This window comes from Rattus norvegicus, chromosome 5, assembly GCF_021556685.1.
Source record: "Rattus norvegicus strain SHRSP/BbbUtx chromosome 5, alternate assembly SHRSP_T2T, whole genome shotgun sequence".
Classification (NCBI taxonomy): Eukaryota; Metazoa; Chordata; class Mammalia; order Rodentia; family Muridae; genus Rattus; species Rattus norvegicus.
In genome coordinates, this window is record NC_141538.1 from 131,039,787 (window position 1) to 131,058,693 (window position 18,907).

Sequence of the window (18,907 nt, forward strand, 5' to 3'; positions counted from 1 at the left end):
TAAAGGAGAGAGGAAGATCTCCATCACCTGTGTCAGGAGGAGGCTTGCACCTTCCAAGTTAAATTCAACAGCTTTCTACTGGGTCTTGGCCTCAAAGGTAAAGGTTTTACCATTCTATGCATTAACTATTACCTACATTTAGGGTACCTTTTAATTTGAAATATAAATAAAATGGTACTTTACCTATTAAGAAATTATTTTTTTAAAAAAGATTAATTTTACGTGTATAGGTATTTTGCTCACATGTCTGAGTGTGCACCATTTGCCTGTCTGGTACCCACAAAAGTAGAAAGAGTGCATTGAAAATGGAATCAGCGAATGGTTGTGAGCCACCATGTGGTCTGGGAATTAAGTCTGGGTCTTCTGCAAGAATAATAAATGTTCTTAACTGCCGAGTCATCTCTCCAGACCCAGGAGATGATACTGAAATGGCATTTTGACATGCATGTATCAGTTATGACAAGGTAACCCTCTCATTTTGTTCTGAAATGGTCTTTCCCCATACTTACAGGATGATATATTGGGGAGGGGCTGAGGAACAGTCCTAGTTTTCTTTTCTTTCTTTCTTTCTTTCTTTCTTTCTTTCTTTCTTTCTTTCTTTCTTTCTTTCTTTCTTTCTTTCTTTCTTTTTGACTCTTGTTATTTGTGAGGCTCCGCAAAGTGAATTCTTCAGAAGGTATAAGCAGATTATGAGAGCTATAGATGGAGTCAGTCTGTACCTCTCTGCCATTGTCCTCTGCTTAGGTTCTATGTGATCTTAGATTGTTTTGCCAATCTAGAAAAGGTCATGGGTTTTACTGGAACTCTAGTTAGGCATCAACTTTATGTCACCATCCCTCCATCAAGTAAAAGAGAGCTTCTACATTGGGCAAGCACATGCATCGTGCATCCTGGATTACCTATAGTGCTTAAATGTCACTTGAAGCATTTATTGAAACAGCAAAGGCTTTTTACATCTGATCATGCTGTTCTATCGAGACCTATTTGCTACTTATTTAACTTTCTTAAGCCTTAGTTACAAGAAGCCTATAAAATTATATTTGATAACAGTGACAGACACACAAGCATGCCATATTTCCAGAGTATTTTTTTTTATTATCATGACTGTTACTCTTGGATGAGGACCATAAACGATGATGAATTGTATTTATAATGTCTTTAATTTTCCTAATTTTAAACAATGAACATGTGTTTCCTTCATAATCAGTAAAACACAAAAACTTTATTTTAAAAACATTCTCCTGGCTAAAAGAAAAGAATTATTTTATAAAGAATGCCTTTCTATTACAGTAAATGTACTTCCATTATCAAGACACTTGAGGTAGCCTCGAACATAGCACAATACAACATTTCTAAGGGAACTTTAACAATAAATGTGAACTAGGCAAACACTCAGAGACTCACAACTGGCTTGAAACACCCAATAAGTTGTTATTTACTTTGAAGGAATGTCAACAATGCTTCAGGTTATCTATAAAATCTGAAATGAAGATAAATGGTTGCCCAGTTTAGTCCTAAAACAACTTTCAGAAACTTCTAAAACAAAGCAAAACAACTAAACAACAACAACAACAACAACAACAACAACAACAACACCCAAAAATGTCAGTAGACATTCTTTCTATTTTGTTCAGTATTCATTTCATATTTCCCAGGATCCAGGGAGGTGTTAATGCTATGCAGAAAGTTTTGATTGCTAACTTACTTTCTGAGCCATGGAATTTGCTCCTAAAATGTTCAGTTTATTGACAACAAGACTGACTCAGGAACTTAAATGAGCGCTGGAGCATACCTGCAGGTAGTTAATTCTGCTCGGCTTGTGAAAGGCAGTGAGGAGCCCTGAACCCAGATAGACTTGGGTTTAGGTTTGGAGATGAATTAAGTGGTATATAACCTCTTTAAGCTCCAATTCCCTCACCTCGCGGTATTTGTAGTATTTTGTTAGAATACCTAAGAATACCTAAGAAGCCCATAGTAGCTCCTGCTGTCTGATATTTGTCCTGGGACTGTAAGTAGGATGCCCCAGGAGAGTTATTTCATGGCTAATGCCACCCTTCTTTCCTTCTCAAAAATAGCCCAAGGGCTGGGGAGATGGCTCAGCTTGAAAAGTGCTTGCCATGCAAGCAGGAGTACCCGAGTTAGATCTCTAGCACCCAAATTTTAAAAATGCAGGCAGAATGGCGTGTACCTTTAATTCTGGCATTGGGGAAATGCAAAGATAGACAGGATCCCTGAGGCTTACTGGCCAGCTAGTGTATTCAACTAGGCAAGCTCCCAGTTCATTGAGAGACCTTGACTCAAAAAAAAAAATGAAGTGGAGAGTAATTGAGGAAGGCACATAGTGTCAGCCTCTATTACGTATATGCACAAAAGTCCATGCACCCCTGCACAGGCATGAGACCTTGTGTTTGCACACAAACAAGAACAAGGAAGCCGTGGATTCCAGGGGGATCCACAGGGCACAAAGATAGCTGATTCATAAATACATGAGAGGACGGAGAGAAGGAGAAAGAAAAGCTTGCTCCATAATTATGGTTCAAATAGTTCTAGCCAGCAGTTCCCATGTATGAAAATAAAGACTATGTCTTTCAGACCAAAAAGTAGGGATTGAGGTCTCAAAAGGCCATTATCACAGGGACAATGAATTAGGATATTTGAAATAGTGATTTCTATAAAAAGTCACGGTCTTAGATACGGTTACTGTTGCTCTGATGAGACACCATGATCAAGGCAACTTTTAGGAGAAAGCATTTAACTGGGGTCTTATAGTTTTAGAGAATTAGTTCATGAGCATCATGATAGGCAGCACGGCCAACAGGCAGGCAGGCAGGCAGGCAGGCTTGGTGCTGGAACAGTAACTGAGAGCTTAGCCCCTGATCTGCAAGTGGAGTGAGAGCAAGACTGGGTCTGGCATGGACTTTTGAAACCTCAAAACCCACTCCTAGTGACATAGCTTCTTTAAGAAGGCCACACCTCCATCCTTCTCAAAGAGTTTCACCAACTGTGGACCAAAAATTCAACTATATTAACCTATGAGGGCTATTATGTTGGAAGCATCACAGTTACCTTAGTTGTAGGAAAGTATATAAATCGCTCTACAAAACCCAACTCACTACAAGATGTATGAGGACTATCCATTAGAACCGCCCTGGTACCATTTCTACATTATAGTCTAATGGGTTCTCAGAGAGAGATCAGTAAGTAGTTTGGGGGACTTTAGGAGCTAATGGCCTAGGAGAAGCAGAACTTACAGCACTCTTGCTTGACAGTGTGTTCTTCAGACTGTGATAATGTGCTAGAAAAAGCTCGCGAGCATGCACCACTCCTCCACCTTACATACACGCCCTTTCTCCACGTGCTTGCTTATCATAGTCTTCAGTCTGGGTGCTCTGCATCCTTAAAGAAACATCTGATCCACCAGCTACAGATTCACTCTGGGTCATGTCTTGCTGCATATGTCTGCTCAACCAACCTGGATACAGGATAGTTCAGAACACCACTCTCAGGCTGGGGAGGTTTCTTTTTATACATTTGATATCTCTGGCTCTTTCGGCACTTCCACAAGAGGGCGCTCAGGGGAAATTTTCCTTTTGTCAGAAAGCCTACCTTAGGAGCGTCTAATCCTGGAATCAAACAATGACTCTCAGTTCTTAAAATCGAAAAGATAATAAGATAATCTCCCTCTCTCTCTCTCTCTCTCTCTCTCTCTCTCTCTCTCTCTCTCTCTCTCACACACACACACACACACACACACAAAATACACATACACTCTGTAACATATACGTTTCAACTATGAAGGTTTTGTACACAACTTTCCTCTTTCTCTCTATACCTGGACCTTCTCCATAAGGCCCCCAAATTTGTTTTCCTCCACCCATGGTTCACTTTTTGAGAGAAAAGCAGACAGTTCATAGCAGCAAGTGTAGGTAAGCCAGGGAAGGCTATCTGGAGCAGGTGGCATTTGAACTGAAACATCAAGGATGTTCAGCAATAAGCAGGCTTTCTGGAGAACAGCAATGGCACGCACAAAGACAGGAACAGCTGGGGACGTGGTTCAGTGGCAGTGTTTGTTTAGTATGCATAAGCCCTGGGCTTGATCTCCAATACTGAAAAAGAAATAGACAAGAACATACAATTCCTGGCATATTTATGGACATAGAAGGGCTCTGCTAAGCCTTTTGGCTCTGCAGAGAAGTGACACAAAAAGATTTATGAGTTAGAAATATGTATGCACATATACATATATTTGAGATAAATCTTATGACTTCAGAATTAAAAAAAGAACCAGCTTAGCTTGCTCTCTCTCTCTCTCTCTCTCTCTCTCTCTCTCTCTCTCTCTGTGTGTGTGTGTGTGTGTGTGTGTGTGTGAAATCAACAACATATCATACCTTTGAGTTCTCACGCACAGCTCTTGTCTTTAAGCAGCTGGTTACTGGAACTGACTCTGACTTGCTCAATATTCTTGATCTCTAGAATATTTATCTTTTCCATTGACAGCTTTTTACCAAGATATTTTGATGTCTGTGCTCTACAAGCTCACAGAACTGACCCGGGGTCATTACAAAGTTGGGAATGCTAGGGCCAGCACTCATTTACATTTAATTAACCCCATGGACAGGAACTGTTAATGTTAGCAATGTTTAAAGACTGCATTTAGACTTAGAGTTTCTCTGCGCTCCTACAGAATATAAAGTGTGAAGATAGATAGATAGTCAAGAAAGTGCTTCCAGCTGCTCTAACCATCCCGGATTAAGGTCAGAGTTCAGAACAGTCATTTCAGTGGAAAGGAAATCAAATCAAACCAACCCTAGAGGTTTTAAAATGGGATGGCATAAGCACTTTTAAGGCGAGATTAATAACAAAAGAGAGAGGGGAAAGGGTGTCTTGCAGGGAAGTGAGCAGAATAAAAAACAAGGGTATATACTGACTTCCTGATTCTCACTGAGGAGTTGCTCTACAAAACAGATCGGGCTGAGTTGAAGACATTCTTACTGAGCCTAATGATACTGCTGTTAGTATGAATAATAACAAATATGAACTAAAACCTTAGACTTGTTTAGCATAGAACTCTGCTCTCGTGTGATTCTGCTTTCCCATAACACTCTAACATCATTTCAGTGGAGGCTGCTGAAGTGTTCCCAGATTATCATTCAAAGCTGAAGGACTTTTCCCTCTATAGTCACTCCACTCTGGAATTGCTTTGACAAAGAGCTGTCTCTTTCAGGGTCATGGGCTCCTGTGAGGTACTCACACCCAGCGACTGGTCAGTATAGAGTATTGGAGTCAGGACCATTCTGTAAAGGTATGGCAGGCTTAGCAGTCCTCACAGGGTCTGCTGAGTGTCCACTGAGGGTAGTCGGCAGCCCCATTTTTGCCTCTGCTTCATTCCTTCTCTTTGAACTCCTTTGCCCCTTCCCTTCTCCTGATGATCCACACCAAAGAATCAAAGAATCTGCTTACTAATAAAGGCAACACAGCCAGTGACATTTCTCTCTCACTTGTATTTTTAAAAATTACTTTATTTCATGTGCGTTAGTGTTTTGTCTGCATGTGTGTGTATGAGGATGTCCAATCACCTGGAGATACAAACAGCTGCGGGTACTGGGGACTAAACGGGGGACCTGTGGAAGGGCACCCAGTGCTCTTAACCATTGAGCCATCTCTCCAGCCCTGCTCTCACTTGTATATTTGATGCTGATGATTGGACCCAGAGCCTTGCGCAAGCTAGGTAAGTACTTGACCCCATGTTTCATCACCTCACCTTTAAAGGTGGGATACTATATTAAGCAGTTAATTAATTGACTGGAATTCATTATTTGATGTTAGATGATCAATGACTAGAACTGAGCTCTGGAAAATATTGCTCACTGGAAGTTAGTATTTTAGAGAATCAGGCAATGGAAAAAGGAATAAGCTTAACCTGTCTGTGCTCACAGTGGAGTGAGCAACACAGACACAGAAACAAAGCCATAACTGGAGTGGTCGCCTTCAGAGGTACAGGTTAGAGTTAAGAAGATGAAGGAGGGAGGGGATGATGATGTCACTAGGATATGTGATTTGCATATGGAGGACCTTGGAGGAGATATTCCTGGAGACTTCAAGTAACACCAGAACCTGTCCCTTTCCTTGCTTGACCTCTAATAAGTGAGCAATTTCATCTCCAAGGGGTTGTGAATGGGCTGTGAGGTGGACTGGCCATTCTATTCTTCCAGAAATCTTCAGGCTGTTTTATAGATCCAAGGGGTACCCTAGCTGTAGGCTAAGTCCTCTACTCTCTTTGTTCAGTCCCAGCTCTCCCTGGAGAGCTTACTCTGTAAGTGATCTCAGATCTTGACATCTATGAAATGGACTGGTTAATGCTTGTTAAGGGAACTACTTATACCTACTACACAGTTTTGCACATGGCAGTTCAGAGGTTGAGAAAAGGCACGACTCTGTGGTCCAAGCAGTGCTTTGTAAATTCTAACTTATAACATCTTGACATTAAGAGAATGTTACTACTCCACTCTATTGTTCATAGCTGTTTCGCACATAGTGATCGAGAACATGACTACTACCATCACCACTAACAGACATATGTACATATACAAATTATATATATCCAGGCTGCCACCATTTGAATCCTAGCCCTGTCCCTAGCTTTCCTCAACCCAGTACCCAGAACACAGTGAGGAATCTTTTTATCTCTGCTCTTGCTGCCTCCTGTGCTGGTACAGATCCTCTCTCCATACACCTCCAATGTCATCATCTGTATAATTCCTATTTTATATTTGAGTTAACTGCATCATGCTCCTCTTTCTCCAAGGCTTTCAAGTCACTCCACTTGATCTCCCACAGATCAAGTAGCACTGGGCTCACTTTAATGCCTTTTATCTTTTGGGAATGCTCCTCAAAGTAATGGACTAGGTCCTTTTCATTCCTTGGAGCCCCTGATCCATAGTCACTACATCTCAAACTAGTAGGTGACTGAAGTTAACATTTCATGTTAGTGTTTTACATGTATATGTTTTGTATATATATGGCCACTGAACAGAAAGGAGTTGCTTTGTCCTTAGTTTATTTTTTCATAAATATTTTATGTATGTTATTGACTTTGTACTGAAATGGTTCTGCAAAGCATTTTAGGTAGAATCCTTATTTAGCATCTTGCAGACCACAACATTCACTAATAATGATTTTTCGCAAAAAGGGGAACATAGGGTTTTTCTTTGTTGTTGTTGTTACTTTGTTTTAAAAAGATCCATAGAGCATTTGTGGCCTTGTTAAAGAATAAAGCAGTTCTTGCTTCTTACTTAAGTTGTCTTTTTTTAGTAATAAGGGAGAATATGTCAAATATCTTTAATTCTATCCATAAAACTCCTAATTTTTTTAAAAAAAGTTTAAACATGCAGAGGGAGAAAAATGGCCAAAAGTCTAGTTGAAGATCTGAATAATATCCTAATTGGACTACCTCCTATGAAGGTCTGGCAGAATGTCCCTGCCTCGGTAGGTAAGTTCTCGATGCCACTGTTAGGCATTGTGAGATGCTGTAAGATCCATGGGAGACTGTGTCTGGGCACAGGGTAAGTAGAACGCACAGGTAAGAGCACTTTCTCTTTCTTTTTCAAAAAGGATTTATTTTATGTAAATGAGTACACTGTCACTGTCTTCAGATAGACCAGAAGAAGACTTCTGATCCCATTACAGATGGTTGTGAACCACCATATGGGTGCTGGGAATTGAACTCAGAACCTCTAGAAGGGCAGTCAGTGCTCTTAACCACTGAGCCATCTCTCCAGCCCTAGTAAAAGCATTTTCTACCTCACAACTCAAGAAGCAGATTAGAGCACCAACTACTCAGGGTAGATTTCAAAATGTCATCACTGCACTGACTAAGCAGGTGCCGAGCTAGACAAAGATGAATGAGACTGTCTTCCCCAATAAGGAAGTCAGAGTCTGGCTGAGGAAATAGAAAACTTTGGAGTGATGAGCATGCAGCATCCGCTCTAGAGTTACATAACTTCAGCCAATGTCCCAGCTCCTCAACTCTCTAGCTGTGGTACTTTGGGAACATTCTCTCTCAGACCCTCAGTTTCCTTGCTTCCCAAGTAGAGATAAGTATAGCACCCACATCTACTAGAATTGTGGAGGGACTGAGCATAATGCTGGGCGTTTGGCAGAGAATCACCTTTGTAGGAATATTGTTACGTCCATCATTGTCCACAGGTGTGAATACCTCAGATGCGAAGGGCCTTTGAGGTACATCAGCCTGACCACTGAGACAAAGAGTGGTTAGGATACAGATGAACCTCTCCAGAGCACTTGTCAATCAGTAATAGTAAGGATTTTGAGGGGCTACAAGAAAGATTTTGAGGGGCTACAAGCATATTTGCTTCACGAAGCGGCAGAAGATGCAGTGACACTGTATGGGGCTATATGCTCATATCTGCTAAGAAGAAGCATAAGGAGGCCCACATTCACACAGAGGTTATAAGAAGTCTTTGCCTGCTCTGGGTTCCCGTGGGGGAGGGCCCAGGAGCGGCAGGACCGCTGCCTCTGAGACACCGCCGGAACCTGAAGGAAACAGACCGGATAAACAGTTCTCTGCACCCAAATCCCGTGGGAGGGAGAGCTAAACCCTCAGAGAGGCAGACACGCCTGGGAAACCAGAAGAGACTGCACTCTGCATACACATCTCGGACGCCAGAGGAAAACACCAAATGCCATCTGGAACCCTGGTGCACTGAAGCTCCCGGAAACGGCGGTACAGATCTTCCTGGTTGCTGCTGCCACGGACAGCTCTTGGGCAGCACTCCGTGAGCAAACTTGAGCCTCGGGACCACAGGTAAGACCAACTTTTCTGCTGCAAGTGACCTGTCTGGTGAACTCAAGACACAGGCCCACAGGAACAGCTGAAGACCTGTAGAGAGGGAAAACTACACGCCGGAAAGCAGAACACTCTGTCCCCATAACTGACTGAAAGAGAGGAAAACAGGCCTACAGCACTCCTGACACACAGGCTTATAGGGCAGTCTAGCCACTGTCAGAAATAGCAGAACAAAGTAACACTAGAGATAATCTGATGGCGAGAGGCAAGCACAGGAATCCAAGCAACAGAAACCAAGACTACATGGCACCATCGGAGCCCAATTCTCCCACCAAAACAAACATGGAATATCCAAACACACCAGAAAAGCAAGATCTAGTTTCAAATTCATATTTGATCATGATGCTGGAGGACTTCAAGAAAGACGTGAAAAACTCCCATAGAGAACAAGTAGAAGCCTACAGAGAGGAATCACAAAAATGCCTGAAAGAATTCCAGGAAAACATAATTAAACAAGTAGAAGCCCATAGAGAGGAGTCACAAAAATCCCTGAAAGAATTCCAGGAAATCATAAATAAACAAGTAGAAGCCCATAGAGAGGAGTCACAAAAATCCCTGAAAGAATTCCAGGAAAACACAATCAAACAGTTGAAGGAATTAAAAATGGAAATAGAAGCAATAAAGAAAGAACACATGGAAACAACCCTGGATATAGAAAACCAAAAGAAGAGACAAGGAGCTGTAGATACAAGCTTCACCAACAGAATACAGGAGATGGAAGAGAGAATCTCAGGAGCAGAAGATTCCATAGAAATCATTGACTCAACTGTCAAAGATAATGTAAAGCAGAAGAAGCTACTGGTCCAAAACATACAGGAAATCCAGGACTCAATGAGAAGATCAAACCTAAGGATAATAGGTATAGAAGAGAGTGAAGACTCCCAGCTCAAAGGACCAGTAAATATCTTCAACAAAATCATAGAAGAAAACTTCCCTAACCTAAAAAAAGAGATACCCATAGGCATACAAGAAGCCTACAGAACTCCAAATAGATTGGACCAGAAAAGAAACACCTCCCGTCACATAATAGTCAAAACACCAAATGCACAAAATAAAGAATATTAAAAGCAGTAAGGGAAAAAGGTCAAGTAACATCTAAAGGCAGACCTATCAGAATCACACCAGACTTTTCGCCAGAAACTATGAAGGCCAGAAGATCCTGGACTGATGTCATACAGACCCTAAGAGAACACAAATGCCAGCCCAGGTTACTGTATCCTGCAAAATTCTCAATTAACATAGATGGAGAAACCAAGATATTCCATGACAAAAACAAATTTACACAATATATTTCTATAAATCAAGCACTACAAAGGATAATAAATGGTAAAGCCCAACATAAGGAGGCAAGCTATACCCTAGAAGAAGCAAGAAACTAATCGTCTTGGCAACAAAACAAAGAGAAGAAAAGCACACAAACATAACCTCACATCGAAATATGAATACGACAGGAAGCAATAATCACTATTCCTTAATATCTCTCAACATCAATGGCCTCAACTCCCCAATAAAGAGACATAGATTAACAAACTGGTTACGCAACGAGGACCCTGCATTCTGTTGCCTAGAGGCAACACACCTCAGAGACAAAGACAGACACTACCTCAGAGTGAAAGGCTGGAAAACAACTTTCCAAGCAAATGGTCGGAAGAAGCAAGCTGGAGTTGCCATTCTAATATCAGATAAAATCAATTTTCAACTAAAAGTCATCAAAAAAGATAAGGAAGGACATTTCATATTCATCAAAGGAAAAATCCACCAAGATGAACTCTCAATCCTAAATATCTATGCCCCAAATAAAAGGGCACCTACATACGTAAAAGAAACCTTACTAAAGCTCAAAACACACATTGCACCTCATACAATAATAGTGGGAGATTTCAACACCCCACTCTCATCAATGGACAGATCATGGAAACAGAAATTAAACAGAGACGTAGACAGACTAAGAGAAGTCATGAGCCAAATGGACTTAACGGATATTTATAGAACATTCTATCCTAAAGCAAAAGGATATACCTTCTTCTCAGCTCCTCATGGTACTTTCTCCAAAATTGACAATATAATTGGTCAAAAAACGGGCCTCAACAGGTACAGAAAGATAGAAATAATCCCATGCGTGCTATCGGACCACCACGGCCTAAAACTGGTCTTCAATAACAATAAGGGAAGAATGCCCACATATACGTGGAAATTGAACAATGCTCTACTCAATGATAACCTGGTCAAGGAAGAAATAAAGAAAGAAATTAAAGACTTTTTAGAATTTAATGAAAATGAAGGTACAACATACCCAAACTTATGGGACACAATGAAAGCTGTGCTAAGAGGAAAATTCATAGCGCTGAGTGCCTGCAGAAAGAAACAGGAAAGAGCATATGTCAGCAGCTTGACAACACACCTAAAACCTCTAGAACAAAAAGAAGCAAATACACCCAGGAGGAGTAGAAGGCAGGAAATAATCAAACTCAGAGCTGAAATCAACCAAGTAGAAACAAAAAGGACCATAGAAAGAATCAACAGAACCAAAAGTTGGTTCTTTGAGAAAATCAACAAGATAGATAAACCCTTAGCCAGACTAACGAGAGGACACAGAGAGTGTGTCCAAATTAATAAAATCAGAAATGAAAAGGGAGACATAACTACAGATTCAGAGGAAATTCAAAAAATCATCAGATCCTACTATAAAAGCCTATATTCAACAAAACTTGAAAATCTGCAGGAAATGGACAATTTCCTAGACAGATACCAGGTACCGAAGTTAAATCAGGAACAGATCAACCAGTTAAACAACCCCATAACTCCTAAGGAAATAGAAGCAGTCATCAAAAGTCTCCCAACCAAAAAGAGCCCAGGTCCAGACGGGTTTAGTGCAGAATTCTATCAGACCTTCATAGAAGACCTCATACCAATATTATCCAAACTATTCCAGAAAATTGAAACAGAGGGAGCACTACCGAATTCCTTCTATGAAGCCACAATTACTCATATACCTAAACCACAGAAAGACCCAACAAAGAAAGAGAACTTCAGACCAATTTCCCTTATGATTATCGACACAAAAATACTCAATAAAATTCTGGCAAACCGAATCCAAGAGCACATCAAAACAATCATCCACCATGATCAAGTAGGCTTCATCCCAGGCATGCAGGGATGGTTTAACATACGGAAAACCATTAACGTGATCCATTATATAAACAAACTGAAAGAACAAAATCACATGATCATTTCATTAGATGCTGAGAAAGCATTTGTCAAAATTCAACACCCCTTCATAATAAAAGTCCTGGAAAGAAAAGGAATTCAAGGCCCATACCTAAACATAGTAAAAGCCATATACAGCAAACCAGTTGCTAACATTAAACTAAATGGAGAGAAACTTGAAGCAATCCCACTAAAATCAGGGACTAGACAAGGCTGCCCACTCTCTCCCTACTTATTCAATATAGTTCTTGAAGTTCTAGCCAGAGCAATCAGACAACAAAAGGAGGTCAAGGGGATACAGATCGGAAAAGAGGAAATCAAAATATCACTATTTGCAGATGATATGATAGTTTATTTAAGTGATCCCAAAAGTTCCACCAGAGAACTACTAAAGCTGATAAACAACTTCAGCAAAGTGGCTGGGTATAAAATTAACTCAAATAAATCAGTAGCCTTCCTCTACACAAAAGAGAAACAAGCCGAGAAAGACATTAGGGAAACGACACCCTTCATAATAGACCCAAATAATATAAAGTACCTCGGTGTGACTTTAACCAAGCAAGTAAAAGATCTGTACAATAAGAACTTCAAGACACTGAAGAAAGAAATTGAAGAAGACCTTAGAAGATGGAAAGATCTCCCATGCTCATGGATTGGCAGGATCAATATAGTAAAAATGGCCATTTTACCAAAAGCGATCTACAGATTCAATGCAATCCCCATCAAAATACCAATCCAATTCTTTAAGAGTTAGACAGAACAATTTGCAAATTCATCTGGAATAACAAAAAACCCAGGATAGCTAAAACTATCCTCAAGAATAAAAGGACTTCAGGGGGAATCACTATCCCTGAACTCAAGCAGTATTACAGAGCAATAGTGATAAAAACTGCATGGTATTGGTACAGAGACAGACAGATAGACCAATGGAATAGAATTGAAGACCCAGAAATGAACCCACACACCTATGGTCACTTGATTTTTGACAAAGGAGCCAAAACCATCCAATGGAAAAAAGATAGCATTTTCAGCAAATGGTGCTGGTTCAACTGGAGGTCAGTATGTAGAAGAATGCAGATCGATCCATGCTTATCACCCTGTACAAAGTTTAAGTCCAAGTGGATGAAGGACCTCCACATCAAACCAGACACACTCAAACTAATAGAAGAAAAACTAGGGAAGCATCTGGAACACATGGGCACTGGAAAAAATTTCCTGAACAAAACACCAATGGCTTATGCTCTAAGATCAAGAATCAACAAATGGGATCTCATAAAACTGCAAAGCTTCTGTAAGGCAAAGGACACTGTGGTTAGGACAAAACGGCAACCAACAGATTGGGAAAAGATCTTTACCAATCCTACAACAGATAGAGGCCTTATATCCAAAATATACAAAGAACTTGAGAAGTTAGACCACAGGGAGACAAATAACCCTATTAAAAAATGGGGTTCAGAGCTAAACAAAGAATTCACAGCTGAGGAATGCCGAATGGCTGAGAAACACCTAAAGAAATGTTCAACATCTTTAGTCATAAGGGAAATGCAAATCAAAACAACCCTGAGATTTCACCTCACACCAGTGAGAATGGCTACGATCAAAAACTCAGGTGACAGCAGATGCTGGCGAGGATGCGGAGAAAGAGGAACACTCCTCCATTGTTGGTGGGATTGCAGACTGGTACAATTATTCTGGAAATCAGTCTGGAGGTTCCTCAGAAAATTGGACATTGAACTGCCTGAGGATCCAGCTATACCTCTTTTGGGCGTATACCCAAAAGATGCCCCAACATATAAAAAAGACACGTGCTCCACTATGTTCATCGCAGCCTTATTTATAATAGCCAGAAGCTGTAAAGAACCCAGATGCCCTTCAACAGAGGAATGGATACAGAAAATGTGGTACATCTACACAATGGAATATTACTCAGCTATCAAAAACAACGGCTTTATGAAATTCGTAGGCAAATGGTTGGAACTGGAAAATATCATTCTGAGTGAGCTAACCCAATCACAGAAAGACATACATGGTATGCATTCATTGATAAGTGGCTATTAGCCCAAATGCTTGAATTACCCTAGATACCTAGAACAAATGAAACTCAAGACGGATGATCAAAATATGAATGTTTCACGCCTTCTTTAAAAGGGGAACAAGAATACCCTTGGCAGGGAAGAGAAAGGCAAAGATTAAAACAGAGACTGAAGGAACACCCATTCAGAGCCTGCCCCACATGTGACCCATACATATACAGCCACCCAATTAGACAAGATGGATGAAGCAAAGAAGTGCAGACTGACAGGAGCCGGATGTAGATCGCTCCTGAGAGACACAGCCAGAATACAGCAAATACAGAGGCGAATGCCAGCAGCAAACCACTGAACTGAGAATAGAACCCCCGTTGAAGGAATCAGAGAAAGAACTGGAAGAGCTTGAAGGGGCTCGAGACCCCATATGTACAACAATGCCAAGCAACCAGAGCTTCCAGGGACTAAGCCACTACCTAAAGACTATACATGGACTGACCTTGGACTCTGACCACATCGGTAGCAATGAACATCTTAGTAAGAGCACCAGTGGAAGGGGAAGCCCTGGGTCCTGCTAAGACTGAACTCCCAGTGAACTAGACTGTTGGGGGGAGGGCGGCAATGGGGGGAGGGTTGGGAGGGGAATACCCATATGGAAGGGGGGGAGGGGGGAGGGGGATTTTTGCCCAGAAACCGGGAAAGGGAATAACACTCGAAATGTATATAAGAAATACTCAAGTTAATAAAAAAAATGGCAAAAAAAGAGAGAAGTCTTTGCCTGTGCAAACCACAGTGTCTTTCTCTCGCCACTGGTCTTCTCTGCCACAGAGGTGGAAAAAGGAAACTGAAGCTTGCTTAGGCTAAGATTAGGTTTTGTCCTTAGTCCACATGCTTATTCATTTATCCACTCACTTCAGGGTGTCAGCTCACTTCTGCCTTACTCTAGAGTCTAGCATCTTAATCACTATACTCAAGGGCCTTCTCATGCTTATAAATGCAAAAAAAGGAGCAGAAGACAAGGAAAAATTATTCATTAACATCACAAAGACACCCAAATCTTTACAAGTGTTTCAAATGATTTTCAAGTGATTTAATAGTGTTAGTATAAATAGTAATAGGTGTCATTTGTTGACTGTTTACTTAGTGCCAAACACTTCCTATGCATTTATATCAATTTATGTGAATGCTACTTGATGCAAAGTAACCCTTACATGTGAAGCAACTCCTTCCTCATAACCCTTCTCCACGTATGGACTTTGTTCTGCTAACAAGCTAGCTGAAGCACAGAGGAGGAACTTGACCAGCCACACTAATAACAGGTCATTCGGCACTCTCTGTCTCTCTACTTTGGTTCTACAGGTCACGAGGTTTCAGACAAAGCTCTTGGTGATCACATGGTAGACTCAGATTCAGTCTATGTTAACTTTTGCTACTTTTCTCAACAAGCTTGCATCTGACAATTGCTATATAGACAATTCCTAGTATTCATAGTAGACCCGAATTTGACTCTATAACCACATAATCAGATAAACTTTCATTGGCTAAACAGGTAAAAATAAGGTGTGTAACTTAGGGAGAAAACGATGATATTAAGAACACTATCCACCCTGAGGGCCAGCAGAGGGGTTGCTATCCCACAGTCAAAGCTCTGACCCATAGTTCGTCTTGTCGGAAAGAAATTTAGGGATGGGAAATGGAGAAAAGCTTGAGGAAAAGAAGATTCAGAGACCTCAAGAGGAGGCTCCAAGATCTGTCACCATTACTGAGGCTGTGGGGCATTCACACAAAGGAACCTATCATGACTGCCCTCCAAAGACCCAGCGAGCAGCTGAAAGAGTCAGATGGAGATATGTGCACCTGACCAATGAACAGAAGCTGCTGAGCCCTCTGGTTGAATTAGGGAAAAGCTAAAGGAAGCTAAGGAGGAGGGCCACCCTGTAGGAGGACCATCAGTCACAATTAACCTGGACCCCTGAGATCTCTCAGACACCGGATCACCAACCAGGCAGCATATTCCAGCTGAGATGAGGCCTCCAACACATAGACAGCATAAGACTCCTGGGTCTGGGTTCAGTCAGGGAAGATACACGTAACCCTCAAGAGACTGGAAGCCCCAGGAAGTTTAGAGGTTTGGTGGGGTGGGGACATCCTTGTGGAGTCTAGGGGGTGGGTGGGCAGGGAGGAGGTATGGGATGTGGAACAGTTGGGAGGGTGGAATGGGAGGGGAATGAAATCTGGACTGTAAAAAATAAACAAACAAATAAATTAATTAATTAAAAAAAGAACACTATTATCTTTTGTGGAATGGATCGTGCCATTCACAAGCACTGTTGCAGGGTTGGGGATGCAAAGAAACCAGAGAGGTGAGGTCTCTTCCCCCATGAACGTCGCTTTCAAGTGAGAGGAAAATGAACAAGTAATAATGAACTAAAATAGTTGTAGAAGATAGTAGTAAGTAGAATAGGGAAACTGCAGCAGGATAAGGGTGGGGAGTTACACAAATAAGGGAATGAGAGAAACTGTCTAGACTAGGGGTGAGAGAAGAGTCATACCAGGGACCCTTCAGGCCAATGCCTTAGCCAAGTGAAGGAGGAAACCTACACCAGGGCCTGGAGGTGCAAGTTGAGTAGACGATGTCAAGGATTCAGCTGGGCATCCAAGAAGAACAAGAGGGTCAGCTGGGTTGAGGTGGTGAGCAGAAGTCGATGGTGATCCCATGTTAGTTGCAAGCAGCAGGCTGGCTCAGACAATGGCAGATGTTGCGAGCCCTGTTAGGGATTTAAGCTTTAGCTGCTTCACTAACTGTCCTATGGTGTTCGCAGTATTTATAGAGAAAGGCAGCAGGGCCTGAAAGGTTATATAACTTTTTCTGTCCTCTGAAACCTCACCACTTAACAGCGGGGTTTTCATGCTCCATGGCCTTACTACCAAATGAAAGCACAGGCTAATTAAAAGGAAAATTTAAATGATGGGCAAGGGAGTCCTACAGAGGAGTCCACGTGCCTCTTACCATAGTTCAGAATTGACTCTCAAATAGTAGTAGATGAGTAGAAGTCAAAGGAGAATTCGGGGAAGAAAATGCAGTCCTCAGCCCTCTCTGGCCTTTGTAATTTCATTGCTTCTCCTGAAACCCAGAGGCACTGCTCAAGAACTGCTGTCTCCTTCATTCCAGGAACGATGATTTAGAACCTGCACGTGCTGTGTCTAACATCATTAACTATGCTAAAAGGCTCAGAAAAACAACTCCTATTGCCTTGCAAATACAGTGTTTAGTCATTCTAAGAAAAAAAATTCTGCACTTAGCAAATGTGCCTAGGAAGAAAAAGGAATTGTGGAATTTCATAGTTGATATTAATAACTGACTCTCAAACAGCAAGGGCTTGGGAATATTTAAAATGCTGAGGCAGTCACACAAACAACCTTTACCAAAAACGTGTAAAGGATGATCTCTGTAGGTTTGCTGAACTTAGGGAAGAGTTACAAAAGCAATCTAGTAACAAGGTGAGGAAGGTAGGCTGTGGAATTAGACTGCCTGTGTTTAAAGGCTTGATCCACAACAAGTGAATTCATATAAAGTATTTAATATAATATACTCTAGCCTAAAATGGAGCTATTCCATTCTTAATGCCAGTACTGTAGAGATAAGCTACAGCCCTCACCTCAAGGATGGCGAGATAAGCAAGTATTCAGAGAAATACTAGTGAACAGAGATGTCAAGAACTCAAGGGTGTAGGGGAATCATGAGCATGTTTCTTAAAAGTTCTTAACTGAGCTACAACTCTGGCTCAGAAGCTTATAGGTAGCACTGTAAGGAAGGTTTATGACATGGTTGGTTACTGCTCTGAAGGCGTTCGCTTTAACCCCTTTCAGTCCCATCTAGGGTTGGAGAAAATACCAATGAAACTTGTGGATTAAAAGAATATACAACCCATTTATGGTAAGACTTATTCCAGAAGCAATAAGAAAATAAGGTAACCATGAGAAGCACTAGTCAGGGTTTAAACAGCACTGTAAGTAATCAGAGATAGGAACAACGGTGAGGGGCAGTGGTAGAGAGATCTAGAAGGGCTTCATTACCAAGTGATGGGTCATAACTCATCACAGTAGCTAGGTCTCCAACCATGCAGACCAGGCAGTCGCCTCATCTAGTAAAATGAGGGGTGTTGAAGAAATTGAAATACGACTCAGATATGTCAACAAAGCTTGCACGAAATGAAACCTGTTCCATAGAAGATGGGAAAATGTAGTGGACAAAGCACAGACTTAGGGGCGCAAGTTCTGTGATTACTATCTGTGAATTCACGGATACATCACTTACTCTAAAATAGATAGAATTGTGAATGAGTGAAATAAATAGAAATTAGATTGATATATCCTTTTAAAAGTAGGTACAGTTCTATCACCAACAAAACCAATTTGATCCTAGGGAAAGAAAATGCCTACAAGATGAAAGAAGGGTTGTTATTATTAACATATTTCATCCAAGGATGGCAAGACAGAGTATTTCCTTTAAGGGGAAATACTTGTAGATTTCCATTTAAATTCATAGCCATCTCAGCCATATACTTGTAAGAAGATCCAAGGATTTCACACAATCAGATATGTGTGATATTCAGAAATGCAACTCAGAAAATAACTCATGATCACTGACTATATTTCAGGCAGTGTGACAGGTGACAAGGATGACAACTATTATTACCCAGGTAGTTTACTATGCTTGTTAAATGATATTACAGTCACACTGTACTATTAGACTGCATAGGCTTTTAGACTTTTGCCTTGAAACTTCTGGCCATTTTCCCATGTT